This window comes from Delphinapterus leucas, chromosome 9 (assembly GCF_059928025.1).
Source record: "Delphinapterus leucas isolate spDelLeu-1000000601 "Yukka" chromosome 9, BTC_Dleu_Yukka2, whole genome shotgun sequence".
Classification (NCBI taxonomy): Eukaryota; Metazoa; Chordata; class Mammalia; order Artiodactyla; family Monodontidae; genus Delphinapterus; species Delphinapterus leucas.
This window is the reverse complement of record NC_143137.1, coordinates 85,105,051-85,127,189: the sequence shown is the minus strand read 5'-3', so window position 1 is coordinate 85,127,189 and position 22,139 is coordinate 85,105,051. Positions and strand designations below refer to the sequence as shown.

Here is a 22,139-nt window from a genome sequence, read left to right as displayed (position 1 = left end):
CTACACAGCTTCCTTCCAGAATGATTTTGTTGACATACTGACATAACCATATCAAACTTATATATCCATAGTGCCTGCACATGATAGTTAATAAATACTTGATCTCTCCATGTATCTTAAACTTAAGACAATATTAAATGACTTGCATACTTATGCCTGGAGTTTTCTTTATGGGAAAGATTTTAACTACAAATTCAATTTCTTTAATAGACAAAGGGTTTTTTATTTCTTTTTGAGTGAGCATCTATTATCGTTTGTATCTTTCAAGGAATTTGTCAATTTAATCTAAGTTGTTAAATTCATGGACATAAAATTGTTCATAATATTCCTTTATTATCTTCTTAATATCTGTAAGATTTGTAGCAATGTCCCCTTTCTCATTCCTGACTGTAAATTTGTGTGTTTTCTCATTTTTTTCCTGTTCAGTCTGACTAGAAGTTTGTCTGTTTTATTGATATTCTCAAGAACCAGGTTTTGGGTTTTTTAATTGATTTTGTGTTCAATTTCAATAATTTCTCTTTATTATTTCCATTTTGCTATTTACTTTGCATTTTATTTGCTCTTGATTTGCTAGAATCTTAAAATGTAAACTTAATTTGTTAATTTATTGTCTTCTAGTATAAATGTTTAATGCTATAAAATTCCCTTCTAAATAGTGCTTTGGTGGCATCTCAAGTGTTGATATGTCGTGTTGTCATTTTTGTTCAATTCAGAAATCCTTGCTGATTTTGTGATTTCTTTGTTGACCCTATAGGTTATTTAAAGGTATGTACCCAAGTCTTCCAATATTTGGGGATTTTTCAGATGTTGATTTCTGATTTAATTTCAGTGTGGTCAGAGAACATACGTTGTGTGATTTGAATCGTTTTGAATTTATTGAGACTTGTTTTATGGCCCAGAATGTAGTCTCTCTTGGTAAATGATTCATGTGCACTTGAAAAGAATGTTGGGTGGAGTGTTCTATAAATGTCAGATCAAGTTGATTGATAGAGTTTTTCAGATCTTCTCTATCCTTACATATTTTATGTCTGCTCATTCTCTCAATTTTTAAAAATAATTTTATTTATTTATTTATTTATTTATGGCTGTGTCAGGTATGAGTCGTGGCACGTGGGATCTTCGTTGCAGCAGGCGGGCTTCCCTCTAGTTGTGGTGTGTTCCAGAACGTGCGGGCTCAGTAGTTGAGGTGCACAGGTTCTGTAGTTGTGGCTCACAGGCTCCAGAGCGTGTGGGCTCTGTAGTTGCGACACGCAGGCTCAGTAGTTACAGCGCCTGGGTTTAGTTGCCCTGTGGCATGTGGGATCTTAGTTCTATGACCAGGGATCTAACCAGCATCCCCTGCAATGGAAGATGGATTCTTAGGCACTTGGGCCACCAGGGAAGTCCCTGTTCTCTCAATTTTTGAGAGAAGGGTGTTGAAATCTCTGACATAACTGTGGACTTGCCAATTGCTCCTTGCAGTTTGATCAGTTTGGCTTCGTATATTTTGAAGTTCTGTTACTAGACACATACATATTTAGGATTGTTATCATCTTTTGATGAATTGGATCTCTTTACCATTGTGAAATGGCCTTCTTGTAATATGCTTTTCTCTAAAGTCTACTTTATCAGTATTGCCACTCCAGCTTTCTTTTGATTAGTGTTAGTGTGATATATCCTTTTACATTTTTTAACTTTTTACCTACTTGTTTGTTTGTATTTAAAGCGGATTTCTGGTATATAGCATATAGTTTGTCCTTGTTTTTTTTTTAAATCCAGTGTCCTAATCTCTGCCTTTTAATATAGACCATTTACATTTAATATGATTATTGATTTTGATGGGTTTAAATCTACCATCTTGCTATGTGTTTATTTGTGCAATCGGTTCTTGTTCCTTTTTTCTGTCTTCTTTAGTATTATTGGAGTATTTTTTTTATGACTGTCCCCTTTATTGGAGTATTAATTATCTATAGCTCTTTTTTTTTTTACTGCCTGTCTGTAGTGGCTGTATACATCTTTAACTTATCACATCTACTTTGAGTAAAACACAGCTTTTTATATCATATAAGAACCTTGTAACAGTATACTTCCATATTCCCTTCTCAGCCTTTGTACTATTGTCATACATTTTGGTTTTACATATGTTATAAATTCCACAATATAGTTCTACTTTTTTAGCTTTAAATGGTCATTTGTCTTTCAAAGGGATTAAAAATATTTTTTTTGGTTTTTTTTAGAAAAAATGCTCTTAAATTTACCCACATATTTACCATTTTCAAGGCTCTTCATTCCTTTGGAATTCTTTTTTCATCTGGTATCATTTTCCTTCTTCCTGAAAGACTTCCTTTAGTGTTTATTGTAATGCTATACTACTGATGAAATTTTTTCAGCTTTTGTATATGTGAAAAAAATATGTATATATATATATATATTTTATATTTTTTACATTGAACACTTCAGGAAAGAAAATAATCAAGTGATGATTCAAATGCATGAATGATTCAAATTCAAAATGCAATCCCTGGATTCAATAAATATCCTTTATAATTATACCCAGTCAATATTAGAAATGTATGTAGGCACTAAGTCAGCTAACAAAATAAGTAAAATAACTATATAAAGTATAAATCTCAGGACTGGGGAACATGCATGATCAGGTAAGTCACTTTGCCACTGTAGATGCTTTTTAAAAAACATGATTCACATTTGCTTCAATCACATACACATTCATTGCAGGTGTTTCCCACTCCACCCCCACCCCCCACCCCCCCCACCCCCACCCCCCAGCCACACTGCATGGTATGTGGGATCTTAGTTCCCTGACCAGGGATTGAACCTGTGCCCCCTGCATTGGAAGCACAAAGTCTTAACCACTGGACAACCAGGGAAATCCTGCAAGTGTTAAATTGGACCATTGATGCTAACAACTTAAAACTATGATCTTAAAAGAAAATTCAGTTTAATACAAAGAAACTCAAGAAGAAAATCTCAGGACCCTTGATCAGAAGTTTTGATGCCTGTCATACTACTCTGGTGTATACAAAGGTTCAAGTAAGGCTGAGAAAGAAGAATTGTTTCCTTTTCCCTTTAAAGACATGATCCAAGAAATAGAGGAATCGCACATTCTGTAGCAACTAGCTATCCGTCCATACACTGCCAATAAAGGACTCCTTACATTAGTAACTAACTAAGTTTTAAAAGCCTTGGCCAGTGTTACAAAAACAGAACGTTTAGAGTAATATTTACGAATACAAGCATAATTGTTTTTTTGCCTTCTCTAAGTAATAATCTTTGAAATGCTAAAAGTGAGTTCCAGCTGTGGTTCTTTTCTGACGTGGGGAGCTGCAGGTGCACATGGGATGGTCTACTGATTTACCTTCTCACAGTATTCTTTGGAAGCAGTTGGATGGGGCTTGATTGTAGGAGAATCTGGGGTTCATTTGGCTGGGCAGACTTCTCCATGGGTTTCCACAAACTGAAATGCCTCCACCGAGCGGAGAGTCTCTTCCATGCTTCAGCCCACTGGGAGATCATTGACGCTCAAATGCTTGATGACTCATTGGGGTCAATTATGAAGAGACGTCGTAGTGCAAGGCCAGGATCTGCTAATGGCACACCGTAGTCTCGGGAAATCTGTTTAGTCAGATCTGACAAGAGCGTGATTTGCATGTGGCCCAAACCGCCATTCTTCCTTGGTGTGTTTACCCAGGCCAGGTGGGAGAAGTGGGAATCCACTGACACTGTAACGATTTCACAGTTCACATTGTGAAATTCATTGGCTTTGTCACTGAAAGCAATAATTTCTGTAGGACACACAAAGGTGAAATCCAAAGGGTAGAAGAAGAGCCCTAAATATTTCCCCTTAAAGTCATCAAGGCTTATTTCTTTGAACTCTCCATTGACAACAGCTGTACCCTTAAAATAGGGCACATGCTGGGTGACGACAGGGGCATGGTATGAGGAACTGGTGCTAAAGGCGAATTTTGCTTGACCAGAACCAGACACAATGCATTTGTCAAGCACGTTCTTCAAGAAGCAGCAGGCCTAAGGGCTGCAGCAGAAATGCCCCAAGGAATGACACTCACGTGTTGGACAAGCGAAGTCTGGAGCAACCTTCCTGCCGTGGCTGCCATCTTAAGGGTGCACGGGACCCGCGGGGCAGACGGGGAAGCAGAGAGCTGAAAAAATATTTTTGACTTTATTTTTGAAATATATTTTTGCTGGGTATAGAATTTTAGATTGACACTTTTTTTCTTTCAGGACTTTAATGATAGTGCACCACTGTCTTCTCATTGCATTTTTCCAATATGAAATCTGTTATCCTTATTTCTTTATATTGAAAGTGTTTTTTTCCCCCCCCGGCTGCTTTTTAAGATGATCTCTCTACCATTGGTTTTAAGCACTTTTATTATGATGTGCCTACAATGTGTTTTATGTTTCTTATGCTTGGGGTTTGTTGAGCTTCTTGGTTTGTAGATTTACCATTTTCATCAGATGTAGAAAAAGTTTGTCCATTATTTCTTTAAATAGTTTTTCTGTGTTTTTTCACTCCTCTCATTCTGGTACTCCAGTTACGCATATATTATGCCACTTGATATTGTCCCACAGCTAACTGCTGCTCTGTTCATTTTTTAAAAATATTTTTTTTCACTCCTTGTTTCAACTTGGATAATGTCTCCTGTTCTGTCCTCAAGATTAGTAATCTTTTCTTCTTTTCAGTTTCTGATCTGCTGTTATCTCATCCAGTGTATTTTTCTTATTAGACATTTTATTTTTCATTTCTGTAAGTTTGATTTGAATTTTGTCTATATCTTACATATTTCTCCTTTACATGTTCAATCTTTCTTCTGTCTTTTAAAAAATATATATTTATTTATTTATCTGGTTGTGCCCAGTCTTGGTTGTGGCAGGCAGGCTCCTTAGTTGTGGCTTGCTGGCTTCTTAGTTGCAGCACATGGGCTTCTTAGTTGTGGCATGCAAACTCTTAGTTGTGGCATGTATGTGGGATCTAGTTCCTTGACCAAGGATTGAACCTGGGCCCCCTGCATTGGGAGCATGGAGTCTTATCAACTGCGCCACCAGGGAAGTCCCTCTTCTCCTTTCTTGAATACAGTTAACCTTTGAATGATGTGGGCATTAGGGGTGCTGACCGTTCACACAGTCGAAAATCTGTGTATAACTTTATAGTTGGCCCTCCATATCCACGGTTCTGCATCTGCAGATTCAACCAATCATATAGATCATGTAGTATTGTAGTATGCTTTTATTTTTTTAAAAATCTGTGTATAAGTGGAACTGTACAGTTCAGACTGTTGTTCAAGGGTCACCTGTATATGTAGAGTCTATACTAGCCGAGTTTTCAAAAAATTGTGGTAAGTAATACATAACATAAAATTTATCATCTTAATAATTTTTTAAGTATATAGTTCAGTAGTGTTAATTACATTAATATTGTTGTGAAACAGCTTTCCAGAACTTCTTCATCTTGCAAATCTGAAACTCTGTATCCATTCAACAACAACTACTCTTTACTCCTTCCCTCATTCCCTGGAAGACATTCTTCTGTTTTCTGTCTCTGTGAATTCAACTATGCTAGGTACTTCAGATAAATGGAATAATACAGCCTTGGTCTTTTTGTGACTGGCTTATTTCACTTAGTGTAATATCCTCAAGATTCATCCATGTTGTGGCATGTGGCAGGATTTCCTTTGAGGCTGAATAATATTCTGTTGTATAATTTTCTTTATTCATTCACCCATTGGTGGACATGTGAGTTACTTTAATCTCTTTGCTATTGTGAATAGTGCTTCTGTGAACATGGGTATGCAGATATGTCTTCAAGACCATGCTTTCACTTCTTTTGGGTATATACCCAGAAGTGAGATTGCTGGATCATATGGTAGTTCTATTTTCAATTTTTTGAGAAACTTCCATACTATTTTCTATAGTGATTGCACCACTTCACCATTGCACTAACAGTGCACAAGGGTTCCAGTTTTTTCACATCATGTTAACACTCGTTATTTTCTGTTTTGTTGATAGTAGCCATCATAATGGGTATAAAGTGATATCTCATTATGGTTTTAATTTGTATTTCCCTAATGATTAGCGATGTTGAGCATCTTTTCACTGCTTGCTGCCCATTTGTATATCATCTTTGGAGAAATGTCTATTCAAGTCATTTGCCCTTTTTTTTTTTTTTTTTTGCGGTACGTGGGCTTCTCACTGTTGTGGCCTCTCCCGCTGCGGAGCACAGGCTCCGGACGCGCAGGCTCAGCAGCCATGGCTCACGGGCCCAGCCGCTCCGCGGCACGTGGGATCCTCCCGGACTGGGGCACGAACCCATGTCCCCCGCATTGGCAGGCGGACTGTCAACCACTGCGCCACCAGGGAAGTCCCATTTGCCCATTTTTAAATTGAGGTATTTGATATTTTGTTAAGTTGTAGTTCTTTATATATTCTGAATATTAACCCCTTATCACATACATAGTTTGCAAATATTTCCTCCCATTCCATAGGTTACCTTTTCACTCAATTGATTGTATCCTTTGATGCACAAAAGTTTTAAAGTTTGATTTAGTCCCATTTGTGTATTTTTGCTTTTATTTTCTGTTCTTTAGGTGTCACAACCAAATAAATCACTGCCAAGTACAATGTCATGAAGTTTAACCCTACATTTTCTCCTATGAGTTTTATAGTTTTAGGTTTTACTCTTAGGTCTTTAATCCACTTTGAGTTAATTTTTATATAAGATAAGGGTCCACTTTCTTTCTTTTGCATGTGGATATCCATTTTTCTGCACACAAGTTGTTGAAGAGGCTGTCCTTTCCCCATTGAGTGGGGTCTTAGCATTCTTGTCAAAGATTATTTGACCATATATGCAAGGGTTTATTTCTGGACTCTGTTCTGTCCCATCGGTCTATTTGTCCTTATGCCAGTACTATGCTGTTTTGATTACCATAGCTTTGTAATATGTTTTGAAACCAGAAAGTGTGACTCCTCCAATTTGTTCTTTTACAAAATTATTTTGGCTATCTGCGGTCCCTCAAGATTCCATATGAATTTCAGGATGAATTTTTCTGTTTCTTCAAAAAATGCCATTGGAATTTTGATACAGATTGCATTGAATCTGTAGATTGCTTTGGGTATGGACATCTTAATAATATTAAGTTTTCCAATCAGGAACATGGGTTTCTTTCCATTTGTGTGTGTGCACGCATGTGTGTGAATGTATACATGTACATACATATACATACACATAAGGTGTATGTACACATGCACAGTATTTTGTATATAATAGCTGTTTTAATCATAGCACTTTTGTCATTTCTGGATTCGCTTCTTGTAACTGATTTTTCTCCTCATTATGGGTAGTATTTTCCTTTTTCTTTGCATGCCTGCTAAGTTTTGTTCTGGATGCCAGACATTGTGAATTTTGTTGTTTGGAGCTGTCTTTTCTTTGTATTCTTATAAATATTCTGAGCTTTGTTTTGGAACACAGTTATGTTATTAGAAACAGTTCTTAAAGGCATGCTTTTAAAGCTTTGTTAGATAAGTCCTGAGCATCCTTTAGTACAAGGCTAATTTAGCCTTATTACTGGGGCACTGCCCTTCTCAGTATTCTAGCTGTTGCCCATTATTACAGGATTTTTCCACTCTAGCTGTGAACTCTTACCATCCCTGTGTGAACTTTGGTAATTGTTATGCCAGCTCCTTTCTGGTGGTTCTATTCCTGGCTTTAGGTAGTTTCTCTTCATAAGTGTGCTGATCAACAATAATCAGCTGAAGACACAGTGGGAATTCTCTTCAAAGCTCCAGAGCTCTTTTGTGCTCTTCTCTCCTCTCTGGTACTTTGCCCTGAGAACTCTAGTTGTTTTGGTGTCCTTGAATGCTCAAATCCGTCCTCTCAACTTGCGGAGACTGTCAGGCTCTGGTTTTCCCCTCCTAGCACTGTGTCCTGGAAACTCTACAGGCAGTACTATTAGGAAATAATAGGGCTCACTTTTTTGTTTCCTTTTTCAAAGATTATTGTCTTGCACAGCCTGTTGTCCAATGTCTGAAAAGATTTCACATATTTTGTCCTTTTTTTTTTTTTTTTTTTTTAGTTTTAAAGGTGGGAGGGGGAATTCCCTGACGGTCCAGTGGTGAGGACTCTGTGCTTCCACTGCGGAGGGCTGGGTTCGATTCCTGGTGGGGGAACTAAGATTCTGCAAGATGCATGGTACAGCCAAAAAAAATAAGATAAAAGGTGGGAGGATTAATTTGGTCCCTGATACTCCATCGTGGCTAGAAGTGGAAACCCCTCTTCATTAAATTTTAAAGTAATGCTTTAAAATACATAAAGTACCATTTTTAGTATTGTTTTAATTAAAACCCATGATTTTAGAATGTATTAGCTTTGGATAGCAAGAACCAAATTATACCGTACGTTTTGACTGGATAAACGTGTTTATGTTCAGCTTCCTCAGCATTCCTGTTGTACTTGAAACAAATGTAGGAATGTATGGTGAGTCAAAAGGAAAGCAACTAATTGCATTTTCTTCTTTTTAGAACCCAGTTCTCATTGACAAAAAATATGAGAGAGTGAAAAACATGGCTATATTATTACTAGGGCAAATTAATGAGAAGTAAGTATTAATATTTCTCTAAAGGTGTAATAATTCAGATTTTATCATCATTGGAAAATAAATATTTGCCACAAAGACTAAAAATACCGCTGTGATCCAAAAATACCTTTTATATTTTGAGAGGTCAGTGTAACTTAACTTTGACAATAATAGGTGTTGAAGGTTGTTAAAAATCTCTGTAGAGGAAATGTAGTTAAGATGTTAGAAGAGTATGTCTAAAAATGTCTCCTCATTGATCATAGGCAACTGAAATGGCCTTTTTCTTTTGATGGAGGTGAATTATGTAAATTGGTAAAATCAAAACATAGAGTCAGTTTTCTTTTGTCTACCCTGTGCATCCCTTTCACTGCAACCACACTACATGAGAATATAAACTTAATTATAAAAGGAAGGCTTTATGTGTATTAAGTTGATAGTGTGTGTGTAGAAAATTAACATGAGAAAGGAGGTATTTTAAAACTGAATTAAAAATTACTATAGTTATTCTCTTCTTTTTTTATTTTGACATAATTTGACTTTGAAAAGTTACAAGAATTCCTGTATACGCTTCAGAGATTAACCAAATATTAAACATTTTACTGCATTTGCTTTATCCTTATTTTTATATATACAGATATACATTACTTTTTTCCTGACTCATTTGAGTCTTTATAATCCTTTAACTATGAGAACCTCAGTTTTATTTCCTAAAAACATTCTCCTACGTAAGCGAAGTATGATGATCAAAAATCAGGAAATTAACTTTGATACAATAGTATTATCTAATCTTCAGATATTATTCACATTTCACCAGTTGTCACAATACTGTCCGTTATGGCAAGAGAAAATCCAGGATCACATCCTGCCTTTAGTTGTCATGTCTCTCTAATTTACTTTAAGCTGGAATAGTTGTAGAGCTATGTTTATATGTCATGATATTGACATTTTTTAAAGTGTTGAGGCCAGTTATTTTGCTGAATGTCCTTCAATTTTAGTTTGGTTGATTTTTTTCTCGAGACTAGAGTCAGGTTATATACTTTTGGCAGGAATATCACAGACATAATGTTCTTTCCAGTACATTATATCAAGAAGCAATTGTTGCAGTTTCTCCTGTTACTGGTGATAATAACTTTGATCATTTAGTTAAGAAGGCATCTGCCAGGTTTCTCCAAAGCAAAGTCATTATTTCACTCCTTGTAACTATTAAGTACCTTGTGGAGAGATACTTTGATTATGTAAATATCCTATTACTCTCAAACTTACGCATTGGCTTTAATATCTATTGATGATTATTGTACAAATCAGTTTTCAAGATGGTTGCTTAAAAGTTCTCATCACAAGGGAAAAACTATGTAACTGTGAGGTGATGGTTGTTAACTTATTGCGGTAATCATTTTGCAGTATATACATATATCAAATCATTATGTTCTACGACTTAAACTTATGCAATGTTATGTCAGTTATATCTCACTAACATTGGGGGAAAAAAGATGGTTGCCAAATAGTGATTTTTTTTTTTTTTCCAGTTCACCAATTTCTTCTGTGTTTATTAGCTGGCTTCCTGGTACAAAGAAGGCTTCCTGCTCCAAAGAAAGCTTCCTTCTGTTATTTATTTATTCATTCATTCATTTGTATCAGTATAGGCTCATTGATTTTTTTAAATTCTTTTTTTAAAAATTTATTTTATTTATTTTATTTTTGGCTGCATTGGGTCTTCATTGCTGTGTGCGGGCTTTCTCTAGTTGCAGCGAGCAGGGGCTACTCTTCATTGCAGTGCGCAGGCTTCTCGTTGCGGTGGCCTCTTTTGTTGCGGAGCATGAGCTCTAGGTGTGCGGACTTCAGTAGTTGCAGGACACAGGCTCAGTAGTTGTGGCTCGCGGGCTTAGTTGCTCTGTGGCATGTGGGATCTTCCCGGACCAGGAAAGAACCCATGTCCCCTGCATTGGCAGGCGGATTCTTAACCACTGCGCCACCAGGGAAGACCTGATTCTTATTTTATTCTTCTGACACTGTCCCTATTATTCTTTGAGCACTTTAATTTTTGACCCAACAAGTTGTTCCAGGATCACCTTGCACTGTCTCTATGCCAGCCCTGGAATCAGACATTTCTCTAAGAGGCCTTGATTCTTTACTGTAGATTAGTATTTAGAGATTTGGTTGTTAGATGTGCTTATTGCTACTGAGGAATCATTGTGTCTAGGCCCTCTTAGTGGATATAGCTAAGTGCATTGTATATGTGTGAGCATCTATGTATGTGGATGTGTGTAATACACCTGTATTTTTTAGAAAGGATTATTGAGTTAACCAGTATCATGGCTGCTACAAATTTAAAAAGTGAATTTATCCTTAGGCTGCATGACCAAGTGATCATGTCCCTATTAGTGGAAGTTATAAGTCCACAGTGTTTTGCATTCTTCAAATAGGTTGTTTTGTTGGCCAACTAGATTCCAGGAATTTAGATCTTATCTGATAAGGAAGATGACCTGGATAGTGAGAGGTTTGAAAGGCATGGTATGTGAAGAACAGTTGAAGGAGCTAGGAATATTTAATCTGGAAAAAGAAGAGATTACAACAGCATCTACTTACTATATTATTTTATGTGAAGGCAGAAGATGTAAATTTATTCTGTGCCCATTTAGAGTATATAACTAATACAGGTGAATGGAATTTAAGAGAGACACCAATTTATCTCTGAATAAGGAAATTTTTGAGGTAAGCTCTCTTCTAATGGAGTGAACTGCCTTGAAAAAAGCCTCAAACTCAGTTATTACCTCTCTTCAATCAGAAGAAAAGTTTGCCCATTTTCGTATAGTTTAATTTGTGCTGTGAGAAGTTGGAACTACTTGAAAGATGTCTTAGCATGCTGTATTTAGTGGCTTAGTTAATTGTATGTCTCATGAGATGCATCATGAGGAAAGGGTTCTAGTCTAAATATATGTAAGAAATACTGTATACATAGTTTCCTCTTGTATATTTATAATGCACAGCAGCATAGTAGGTTGTGGGAAGTCCAAAGAAAACTTGTTTGACTTTTTCTAATGTAGTGGATTTAGGGGACAGGTTAGACTAGAGATGTAATCTACATATATAGTGGTCATTACCTACACATGGTATTTAAACTAAGATATTTTGAAGCAATCAGCAAGGGACTGAGTGAAGACAGAGAAGATATCAGGGACTGAGCTCAGGGAGAAGATGGGAGCCAGCAAAGAAACTGAGGAGTAGCCAGAAAGTTAGGAGCAAGCCCAAGAGAGTGGTTTCCTAGAAGCTAAGTGAATAGTGTTCCAAGAGGAGGAAGCATAGTCAGCTGTGTCATATGAGCAACTGAGACCAGACCATTGGATTTAGCAACCTGAATTTATTCGTGTCCTTAAAGGGAACTTTCAGTAGAGTGTGGGGAGTAAAGGCATGATTGGATTGAAGAGAGGAAGTGGAGAAATTGGAGGAGATAGCAAAATTTTGCTGTGAAGGGGAGAAGAGAAATGGAATAGTTGCATTTGCTGAGCACATACCTTGTGTCTTATACAGTCATCCCTCGGTACCTGCAGGGATTGGTTCCGGTACCCCCCACTGGGGAAACCAAAATCCTCTGGTGCTCAAGTCCTTTATATAAAATGGCAGAGTACTGTATAGTTGAAGAGATTAGGCAACAGTGAAAAGAATAAGCTCTACGTAGTTGAGCTCATGATTCTGGTTAAATAGTAGTTGTAGTACGTTTAGAAAGTACTTTCCTCTGTGTTATGGATTTGAATGGGCTAGAAATTGAAGCGTTTGTTTCCTGATTTATAGAAAATTCCCTCAGGTTAAAAGAATGTTATCAGTGTAGTGGCTATTAAATTGTGTTGCATTCCTGAGTTTCCAGGCAGCTTGGGCCAGTTGGCTTGGTAGTTAGTAGTAATATGAAACCCAACCCCCAAACTTCATTTTTATTAGCCTTGAATTGATGATCTGGACATATTAATAATGGTATTACATGAAATAGTGAGATTTAATATGTTCATTATTTTAAAAATGACTCAGTTTCCAAGAATAGTTCACTTGTCCCATAAGAAGTTATCTGGTGTATTTAAAGCCATGTGTCCTAATTTTAAATTGGCTACTATAACTATGGGGGAAGAAAACCCAGGGAACACAATTTGGTTCTTATTTCTATTTCACCATTAACCCTCCATCCACCTTCTTAGAACTAATTCCAAGCTCATTTCTTATATGTGTATGCTTTTGCTGTAGTTTCAGTTACTCATTGTAAGGGAGTGAAGTTGTTAGACCCCTGTGTTTAGTCTACCACTTTTTTCCTGGTGGTTTGAAATATTTAAATCTTAAATTACTCTTTAAGTAATTAAGTCACTTGCACACCATTCCTTATATGTTCTTACAATTTAATTTCCTGTGCTGATCTGGGCCTGGAAGAATACAAAGTAACTTGTCAAATAGGTCAGAACAAGGAGAAAGTCATTTTAGACAGAGGAATTATCACCAGGTCTAGAAGGCAAGCATGAAAATATATTTGGTAACCCACATGGCCTGACTGTAGGATATGTATATGGATGGCAGATTGGAGTGGGTAGGTTGTGTGTGGAAGAAGGTAGAGATGATGGATGCTACTGATTATAAAAGCAGTGAATCTATGATAAGGTTGTAAAAGAAGGTCTTTTGTATACTATGCTGATTAAACTCTTTTCTTACATAGTAGGAAATCATTAGAGATTTTTTAAGAAGGAGAGAAACATGTTGAGGTCAGTATTTTAGAAAGATAAATGGTGAAAGTGAAGAAATAATAAGAGACTGTCAGAGTAGTCCTGGTAGTAGATAATATGGGCTTGCACCAGGTCTGTGGTAGTGGGGCCAGGGAGGGGTTACATGAGAGATGTTTTGGCGGTGTGACAGGTAGATGCATTGATTTATTCCTTCATATTTATTGAATGGTTCCTGTGTGCCAGGTAGAGAATTTGTGGTGTTGGGAAAGGAAAGGAGACAAAGATTCTGGGGTTCCTTGCTTAAGTACCAAATTGAGTAGATAATAAAAGAATAGTAGATTTGAGGAGGAAAAATGCATTTTAGATTTGTTTTCCCTGGAGGTAGTTGTAACAGCTTCACAGAAGAGCTTAAGCTTGGTTCTGTATTTTCTGTTTAGTATCTTGAATTTATAAAAAGAATTGAAACTGGGTGTCTTGCCTTTACTTCCCTCTGTTAGAAATAACAGAAGTAAAGTTGCAGCTGTTGTTAGTTTAGAATCCTATTTTAGAATATTTAAATTTTGCTTTTCACTTGAGTCAGGAACTCAAAAGATTGTCATTAGCACTTAAAAAATAAATGTTAAAAAATAAATTTAGGTATTTATGAGTAAAAATGAAGTAGAATCACAGAATTTTCCCTTCACTAAAAACCAAATGAAAATAGGAAAAAGTGGGTGGGGGAAGGAGAGGGCAAAAAAATGGAATAGAAGGGCTTCCCTGGTGGCGCAGTGGTTGAGAGTCTGCCTGCCGATGCAGGGGACGCGGGTTCGTGCCCCGGTCCGGGAGGATCCCACATGCCGCGGAGCGGCTGGGCCCGTGAGCCGCGGCCGCTGAGCCTGCGCGTCCGGAGCCTGTGCTCCGCAACGGGAGAGACCACAACAGTGAGAGCCCCGCGTACCGCAAAAAAAAAAAAGGAATAGAAGCACACGAGAAAGGGGTATGTACAACCTTATGCCAAGTACTTCAAAAAGTGGAGGCCAGGAAAGAATGAGAAGATACTGGGTGTATCTGTCAAGGTTTATAATTCCATCCCCATATCCCAGCAGCCAGACTAAGGAAAGATGAGGCCTGCAAAACAGGAAGTATCCTCACTAACACTGGCCAGCGAAGCAGATCTAAGAGATGAGTAGGAAGCATAAAGTCAACGAAAAATCCTTGAGAAGACCCGCATACTAATGCTGAGTCTCACACTTCAGGGAGCATTGACATTTTGAAAGGCACTCTTGTTAAGGGCAAGAACCAAAGCCCATGAAGGTAGGCTAGCCCTCTGACTGGGGGGATGGATCCTGGTATAGGACACTTAATGACGTTTCAGCAGTGGCTGTACGCAAAGTCCAAACTAAGCTTTCTTTGTCCATTTCCTGCATTGATGGGTTATAGAAAAATAGATTAAAAGCAGTATCCAGATCTCAAATTGAAGTTTGTGTGTGGTGTGTGCATGCACATGTGTGCATAGAAATAAAAATGTTCCCAGCTAAGGTAAAAAGGATGTTGAAGTTGTCAAGGAGAATCCATTAGATATCAAAATAAGTAGGAGCTCAGTGTAGCACTCCCCATGTTAAACACGATCAAGATTTTTTTAAAAGATGGCATGGCAACTCTACAAATACACTACAGGAAAAAAATAAATGAAAGAAATGACCATGAAAGGACAATAAGACTGTCCTACCTAAGCATAACTTGTATCCCTGGAATAGAGACTCCACCAAATGGAACAGAAAAAGATTTCAGAAATATCATGCAAAAATTACATTTGCAGGTTGAAAGGCTCTGAACACCAGGAAAAAAAATTGTGAAATGTTGAAAAATGACTACACCCTAGTAGTTAGTAACTTCAGAAATATGCAGAGAATTATTTTGGCATCCTGGCCAAAAAGAAAACCTGACCTATATGTGGTGTGGGGGGGAATCTAGCTGACTGCAAACTTCTCAGTTATGTACAATTCCAAAAGACATTTGAACAATATTTACAAAGTTTTGATAGCAAAAAAAGTATATATCAAAAGTATTATACTCAGCAGTATCAGATTTGGTTTGACTGCTAATAACAATGGTTAAAACTATAAGGATTTATAACCTTGGATACAAGAAATATGGAGGTAGACAGTCAGAACTGGTAAGGTGGCTTCATCTGGCAACCTGGGTTCCTTCCTATCTATGAATACACCTGGCTTCTGGTCTCAATATCACTGTCCATGGTGGCTGTTGAAGCTTTGGCCATTAAAACAGCATTCCAAGGAGCAGGAAATAGAAAGGGGGGAAAGAACCAAGGGCTTTCTCCAACTGAGTGAGATTCTTTTAAGGGGCCTAACTTGGAAGTTCCACCTAATACCGCTGTATCTGGACCAGAACATAGTCACAGCCACACCTGGCTTAGGAAAGGTCTTTATTTTGGGCAACAATGTGTCCAGCAAAACGTTTGCAAAAGGAAAAGGAGGATGGAATAATGGGAGTCAATTAGCGATCTGTGGTGATTTTTTCTTTTTATAGGTGTCCTCTTCTTTATCAGCCCTTTCTTCTTCTCATGTCACCTTGACTTCTATCTCCTCCACTTCTTTTAAATTGCTCCTCCCAAGTTCATTCTAACCTCTGTTTTGTTTAATCCAGTGATCTGTTAGCAGCCTACTCCTTTGTAAAAGACCCTCCTCTCTTGGATTCTGTGACATCACACTCACCTGCTTGCTTTCTACTCATTTTCTGTTCTTGGCCTCTCTTGTTTCACTTCTCTGAATAGTAGTCGACTTGAGGCTGAACCCTTTTCTTCTCTAATTATACTCTTCTTAGTTGATATGTCAGTCACGTGATTTTATTGAAGTCATCTCTGAGCACAGGTCTTAAGAATACTTTAGTTTTGACAAATGCATATACCTGTGTAACCCACCTCTGATTTTAAATATTGACTATGTGTTCATGGCTTCTATACTCATATCTCCATCTTTATCTTGAGCTCAGACTCAAGTATGTAACTACTTGTTTGACACCTTTATTTTTATGTCAAATAGGTATTGTCACCTTAACAGGTCTAAAAATATTTTTTGTATTGCTTTCATAAACCTTTTTTAAAATTAATTTTTATTGGAGTATAGTTACTTTACAATGTTGTTCATAAACGTTTTTTTAAAAAAAATATGCATCCATCTCAGAAAAATGGTTCAAACGCAAAACCTAGATTCTTCTCCCTAATCCCTCCCCCAACCTGCCCCATCCTAGTCCATTTCTAGAGCTTGTTGATTTTACGCATAAATAAGCTTCCTTTCTGTTCCTTAAAAATTCTGAGCTCATTCTCACCTCAAGGTCTTGGTGTTTACTGTTCCCTCTGCTCAGAATGTCCTCCCTCAATTCTTAGCATAGCTGGCTGTCCTCATCCTTCAGATCTCAATTCACGTGTCATCTCAGCGGGACTTCTTTGGCTATCTTTTCCAAAGGTACCCCGCTCCATCCCAACTATATCTCCCTGTTTATTTCCTTGATAGCACCACCTCAACACAAAATTATATTGTTTGCTGTTCATTTTCTGTCTTCTTTTTCTGCATTGTAAGTTTCGTCACGGCAGGAACCTTGTTTCTTGTTCACTGTTGTGACCTTAGTGCCTACAACAATGCAATATTAGTAAGTGTTCAGTAAATAAATATTTTTATTAATATATTAATTTTAATTAATATTTATATTAATATTTATTAATGTATTTATCAGATACTGGCTGAAACATCTCTAAAGTAGTGTTTTTCAAATTTTATTCATGGTATTTTTAATGAGGTATAGGTAGCAATTTTTAATCTAAATAAATTCATTTTGATGATCTATTAAATCTTTAAACCATTTGACTATCATTTCATGCATTATCATTTGTTACCTGTAACACTAATTTAGTTAATGTTTTTACTAGAGGCCTCTAATAACATATCCATATTTGAATGATGACTGAATGGTTGATGTAAAAAATTTCTTGTGAGTAAATGAGGAAGTTAAACCATTTAGATTGTATTTCATTATTGATTTTTCCAAATGGCACAACAGTCAAAACAAGAATCACTTACACAATACACTATCAATTAAGTATTTGAAGGACCTTTTAAGTATTTAAAAAAAGCCCAAAGGAATGCTACTGGTAGAGATTTTGTGGGTACGTACTAAAGTTAAGATACTTGAAATTCAAAGAGCTGCTTTTAAAGGACATACAGGGTGGGTTGGCTGTACACATCAGGAAGTTCTACAGAGGGTTTTGTGGGTATTAAGATTATAACTCTAGTTATTCTCTTAGATTTCACAATAGTACAACATGTTTTTATAAATACAGATTTACACAGAAGTTACTTGGCTGTAACTTCTTAGGTTAGGTGTTATCCTCTAGCCCTTAAATACACAGACTATGTGTTGGTTCCATGAAGGAAAATAAGAATTACAAATATTCCTTTTATGAACTGGTAAAATGGAAAGTGTGTACCTCTTAGATCTCATTTTGCATTTGATTTTTCTATCCTCAGATTGGAAATGACTTTAAACATATAGTTTGTGGTATTTATTCTTCACAACATTTCCATGAAATAAAATCCTGTTCCAGATGAAGAATTTTGTAAGTTTTCAAGAAATTGTAACAATTTGTAGGTCATATGATTAGAAAATAGAAACCCTGAAACTAGTAGAAGGTTTCCTTCTGTCGACACCAGGCTCCTCCTACCAGAATTTCACTTTTTTTTTTTTAACTTCAATATCAGTATGAAAAAATTTGGTTTGAATCTTAGTGTTTATTACCTTTTTAAGGACAGAATAGCTTTGTTCCTAGTTTCTGAAGTCTAAAAATTGCTTATTTTAGCTTTGGAGGAGGCAACTGAGTTATATATAACTTTAGCATTTAGGAATAGAGGTAGACTAGACTTGGCAGGTTTGACTTTTACTCCTGTTCATTGTACTTTATAGGTCTGCAAATCGTTATATATTGGTTGATTGAGTGACATATCAGCAAATAAACCAGCCATATTAATTAAACTTCACAATGTTTTTGTACCTTTTAGTATTAGGGAAGAGTATGTTTCTATGTTTATATGCATGTCGAGGTCGTGCAGGAGTTTGACGGATAGAATTTTTAATTTCTGGCCTGCCAACTAAAAATTGTCACTCTCCCTCTGGCACTACAAGAATGAAGTTGTTAGCCACTGTGGTCGCTGACCTTCAACACACCCTGAAAGGAGTTCAGGGTGGAGTTTGTGGAGATCAGGAATGAGGCACTCTGTGCACTCGGAAAAACTGGCAGTACAGGCCTTCATATAGTTAGATATTTTCAGAAGATTTTATGAGCCCAGTTTCTTGTATACTTTCATATCTGGAAAAGCACTAAAATCATTCAGGGAGACATCTGCTCCTCGTGACTAGCAGCGGTCCTCTTGTGACTAGTAGCACCCTTCTGCCAAAATGTGTGATTAATTGCATGCATCCCCACCTTTACTAAAATCACATATATACCGACCTCGCCCCCTACCTCTTCGGAGCAGTTCCTCAGAGCTTTGTGAAAGGCTAGTCTTCCAGGCTGTAGTCCTCATTTTGCCCCAAATAAAACTTAACTGACCACTCTCATTGTTGTGCTTTTTTCTTTTTTTTTTTTTCAGTTGATAGAAAAATTAAATTCATTCATCTGTGATGGTACCAATACTTTGGTTGGCAGCTGTTTAATTTGGTTTGTAAACATTTGTGCTTAATATATACAGAAAGCTATCGGAGAGTTCTGAGGTAGTAAAGACATTGACTGGACTGCTCTCAAAGAACTTATGGATAGTGGTAGGGGCACATATAAAGACAAGTATACAGAAGTCTGTACAAAGCAGAACATATTAAGTGTAATGGGAATGCAGAACAGGATGAGAAGTATTTAATGGAGGAATTTGGGAGAAACTTACAGAGAAAGTAGAATTTAGGAGGCCGTCTTGAAATCTTCCTTGTTTTGGAAAGAGAAGAACTGTTAATTTTGACACAGAGGTAGAAAAGTGTAGGAAGTGTGGTATGATTGAAACAGATGTATGAGAAGACGGTGAGCAATAATGTTGGGTAAGTAGGGGTTAGTGTGAGACTTTAGAGGGTCTAAATACAATTCTAAGTGCAGTGGGGAGTGACACAAGGTTGCTGAATAGCATAATAATGAGATTCCAAATACGTATGACTGATTTAACTAATGTTAATATTTTTGGGTGTGTTAGTAAAGGAATTCACAAGAACTCCTGTACATTATTCGAATTTTTATTTAACCTTTATTGAGTTGTGGAATATTTGACTAGATGGCACTGGTAAGAAACTAAGGCCCAGAGAACTCAGTAACTAATTCAAAAGCCCTAGCTCTTAGTGTCAGAACTTGAATCTAGAACCCAGTTCTCCTGATGCTTAGTCATTGCTTTTTCTCTGCTCTCCTTCCTCTTCTGCATGTTATAATGTGTTGGGTACTTAGTGAGACACAAAGGAAGAAGGATGCCTCTTTTTATCCTTAAGAGTGTTTACATATGATTGAATGACATGTGTGGCTATATTGCTTTGCATTTTTATTTAAATAGCAGATTTATTAGTACAAATCAGTGCTGGAAGAGACATCCAGCTTCAAGTGTTCCAAATGAACACTTACAGAAAGCTAGCTTCATCTTAGAGGAAGTAGGATTTGAACTGATCTAGAAGGTTGGATGAGTGGAGAAAAGGAATGAGAATTACAGCACAAGTGAAGTTTCAGAGGTGTGCATAAATTATTTTCTGAGAGTAGTGAGAGTCATGCTGGAACAGAGAAATTTGTTTTAGAATTATGAGAGAAGTACATTGTAACATTATGTAGTATTCCATAGACTGATTTTTTTTTTTTTTTCTAACATAGGGGATGGTTAAAAACTTAATTTTTCTTTGGCTATATCTGTGCACAGAATACTTGTGGGTATTTGATAGTGAGATTCTTTTTCTTTCTTTTTTTTTAGAATTTTATTTTATTTTATTTATTTTTGGCTGCTTTGGGTGTTCGTTGCTGCACGCGGGCTTTCTCTAGTTGTGGCGACCGGGGGCTACTCTTCGTTGCGGTGAGCAGGCTTCTCATTGCTTCTCTTGTTGCAGAGCACAGGCTCTAGGCACGGGCTTCAGTAGTTGTGGCTTGCGGGCTCTAGAGCACAGGCTCAGTAGTTGTGGTGCATGGGCTTAGTTGCTCCACAGCATGTAGGATCTTCCCGGACCAGGGCTCGAACCTGTGTCCCCTTCATTGGCAGGTGGATTCTTAACCACTGCGCCACCAGGCAAGCCCCTGATAGTGAGATTCTATTAAAGCAGACTTAACATACTGTCTCTTCATAGTCATCTTTTCCTTCTATCCTAGTCTTTGGCATTATAAATGCATTTTGTGTAGACCTTGACATAGTAAAGAGTAATTTCAGATGTTTTGACAAGTATGATGACTAAAGCAGCGTCGAGAGAATTAGCTCAGAGTAACTGTCTATGGCAATATTTAACTGTTATGCCTATGGTTAGCTCTGTGTTTTCACAATTGGATTATTTTTATATCTTAATATCATTTTTCTATCAAATTATTTGATCAAAAATATTAAGATCCTCTGTTTAAGGTACCCAATAAGCTTAATATTCTACTTTTTTCTGTAAATTAATTTTAGTGTCAATTTAGCATAAAAAGTATTTATCATGAACTATCATGATAAAAGATACTATAAACCTGTATTCCTGGACCGTTAGAATTAAAGAAGTTGGAAAAGCTTTAGAAATAATCTTTATTATTCATGAAATCATTTGTTGATTTATTATTTCTTGTTTGTACTCATGTGTCTGTGCTTTGTCAGATGTCTGATTCAGGAATCTGTCTTAGCATGCTGTAAAACCTGTTTTAAAAATAGATATGAGCCACTCCGTGTCACTGAAAGGTTGTTGACACAATGGAAAAACTGTTAAATGAGTTTGTAGAGCAGAACTTACCATTACCTGAAGAAAGGTTGTGTTTCTTTTTTTTAAACAAAATTGATTGAAATTTTATGTCCGTAAATCCAAATGAATATAATTAAAATATTTAGAACATTTTATGTACCTAGTGTACTGTTAGAGTTGATTTTCGAAATTTATTTCTTAGTGTAGCTTGGTGTAAATCAAAGTATATAAAAAAAACTTTGAGATTATTTTATTTGAACCAGGTACTGTTTTCCTCACTTCCACTGAAGCTTTTTCTTAAAAAAAAAAAAAAAAATACTATTTATATGACCATTTAAATATTCCCCAAATATATTAAATATCTTATATATTTAATAGATTGGGTGAATAAAAAATCCTTTCACATTTTCTATATGAAATGCATATTATTTACACCACTGGGGATTAGAAAGAGGATCTTTATTTTGGTAGATAAGCTGGAATTTTTGTCACTAAAGATTCGGTGAGATTAAAGGACAGTAAAGTGAAAAATTGATATTTTCATACTTTTTGTAGTTTGCATTTGGCAAGGTGGGGACAGGAGAGGGAGGAGAGTTATAACCAGTTTGGAAAACATAAACTATAGTCTTCACAGACAATTATAATGAAGGTGTAATGTTGTAATGAATAGTCTGCTGACCGAATCAAGGTAAAACCTCTAGGACAAAATGTGGTTTAAGTTAATGAATTACTCCCAAAGACCTCCAGGACAGAAAAACAAAAAATGGAAGATTTTAAGTCAGTAAGGACAAGCTTCCCCCCAGAACCCTGGTAAGAGAAATAAAGGTAGCCACATCTGACTGAGAAACTTCAGAGGAGGTGAACTTTGAAATCTCTAAATAATTCATGTGTATGGAGTGGAGAATTGACGTTGCAGTCTTAGGATAATCAG

At 36.6% G+C, this 22,139-nt stretch overlaps 1 protein-coding gene and 1 pseudogene across 4 annotated transcripts in view; one reads left to right on the top strand and one right to left on the bottom strand.

Moving 5' to 3' along the window:
• The window catches only part of PHTF2 (putative homeodomain transcription factor 2), a 112,629-nt gene that overhangs the window by 6,525 nt on the left and 83,965 nt on the right, over nt 1-22,139 (top strand). The window contains exon 1 of one of the 4 annotated variants that reach the window (XM_089917056.1): nt 1-8,606. This exon is cut by the window's left edge and continues 6,377 nt beyond it. The exons of 2 other annotated variants lie outside the window; for them this stretch is intronic. The gene's annotated coding sequence lies outside the window, so the exon portion shown is untranslated. One more of the 4 variants, XM_022554437.3, reaches the window with a different exon arrangement.
• LOC111164652 (thioredoxin-dependent peroxide reductase, mitochondrial pseudogene) lies at nt 3,318-5,058 on the bottom strand (annotated as a pseudogene).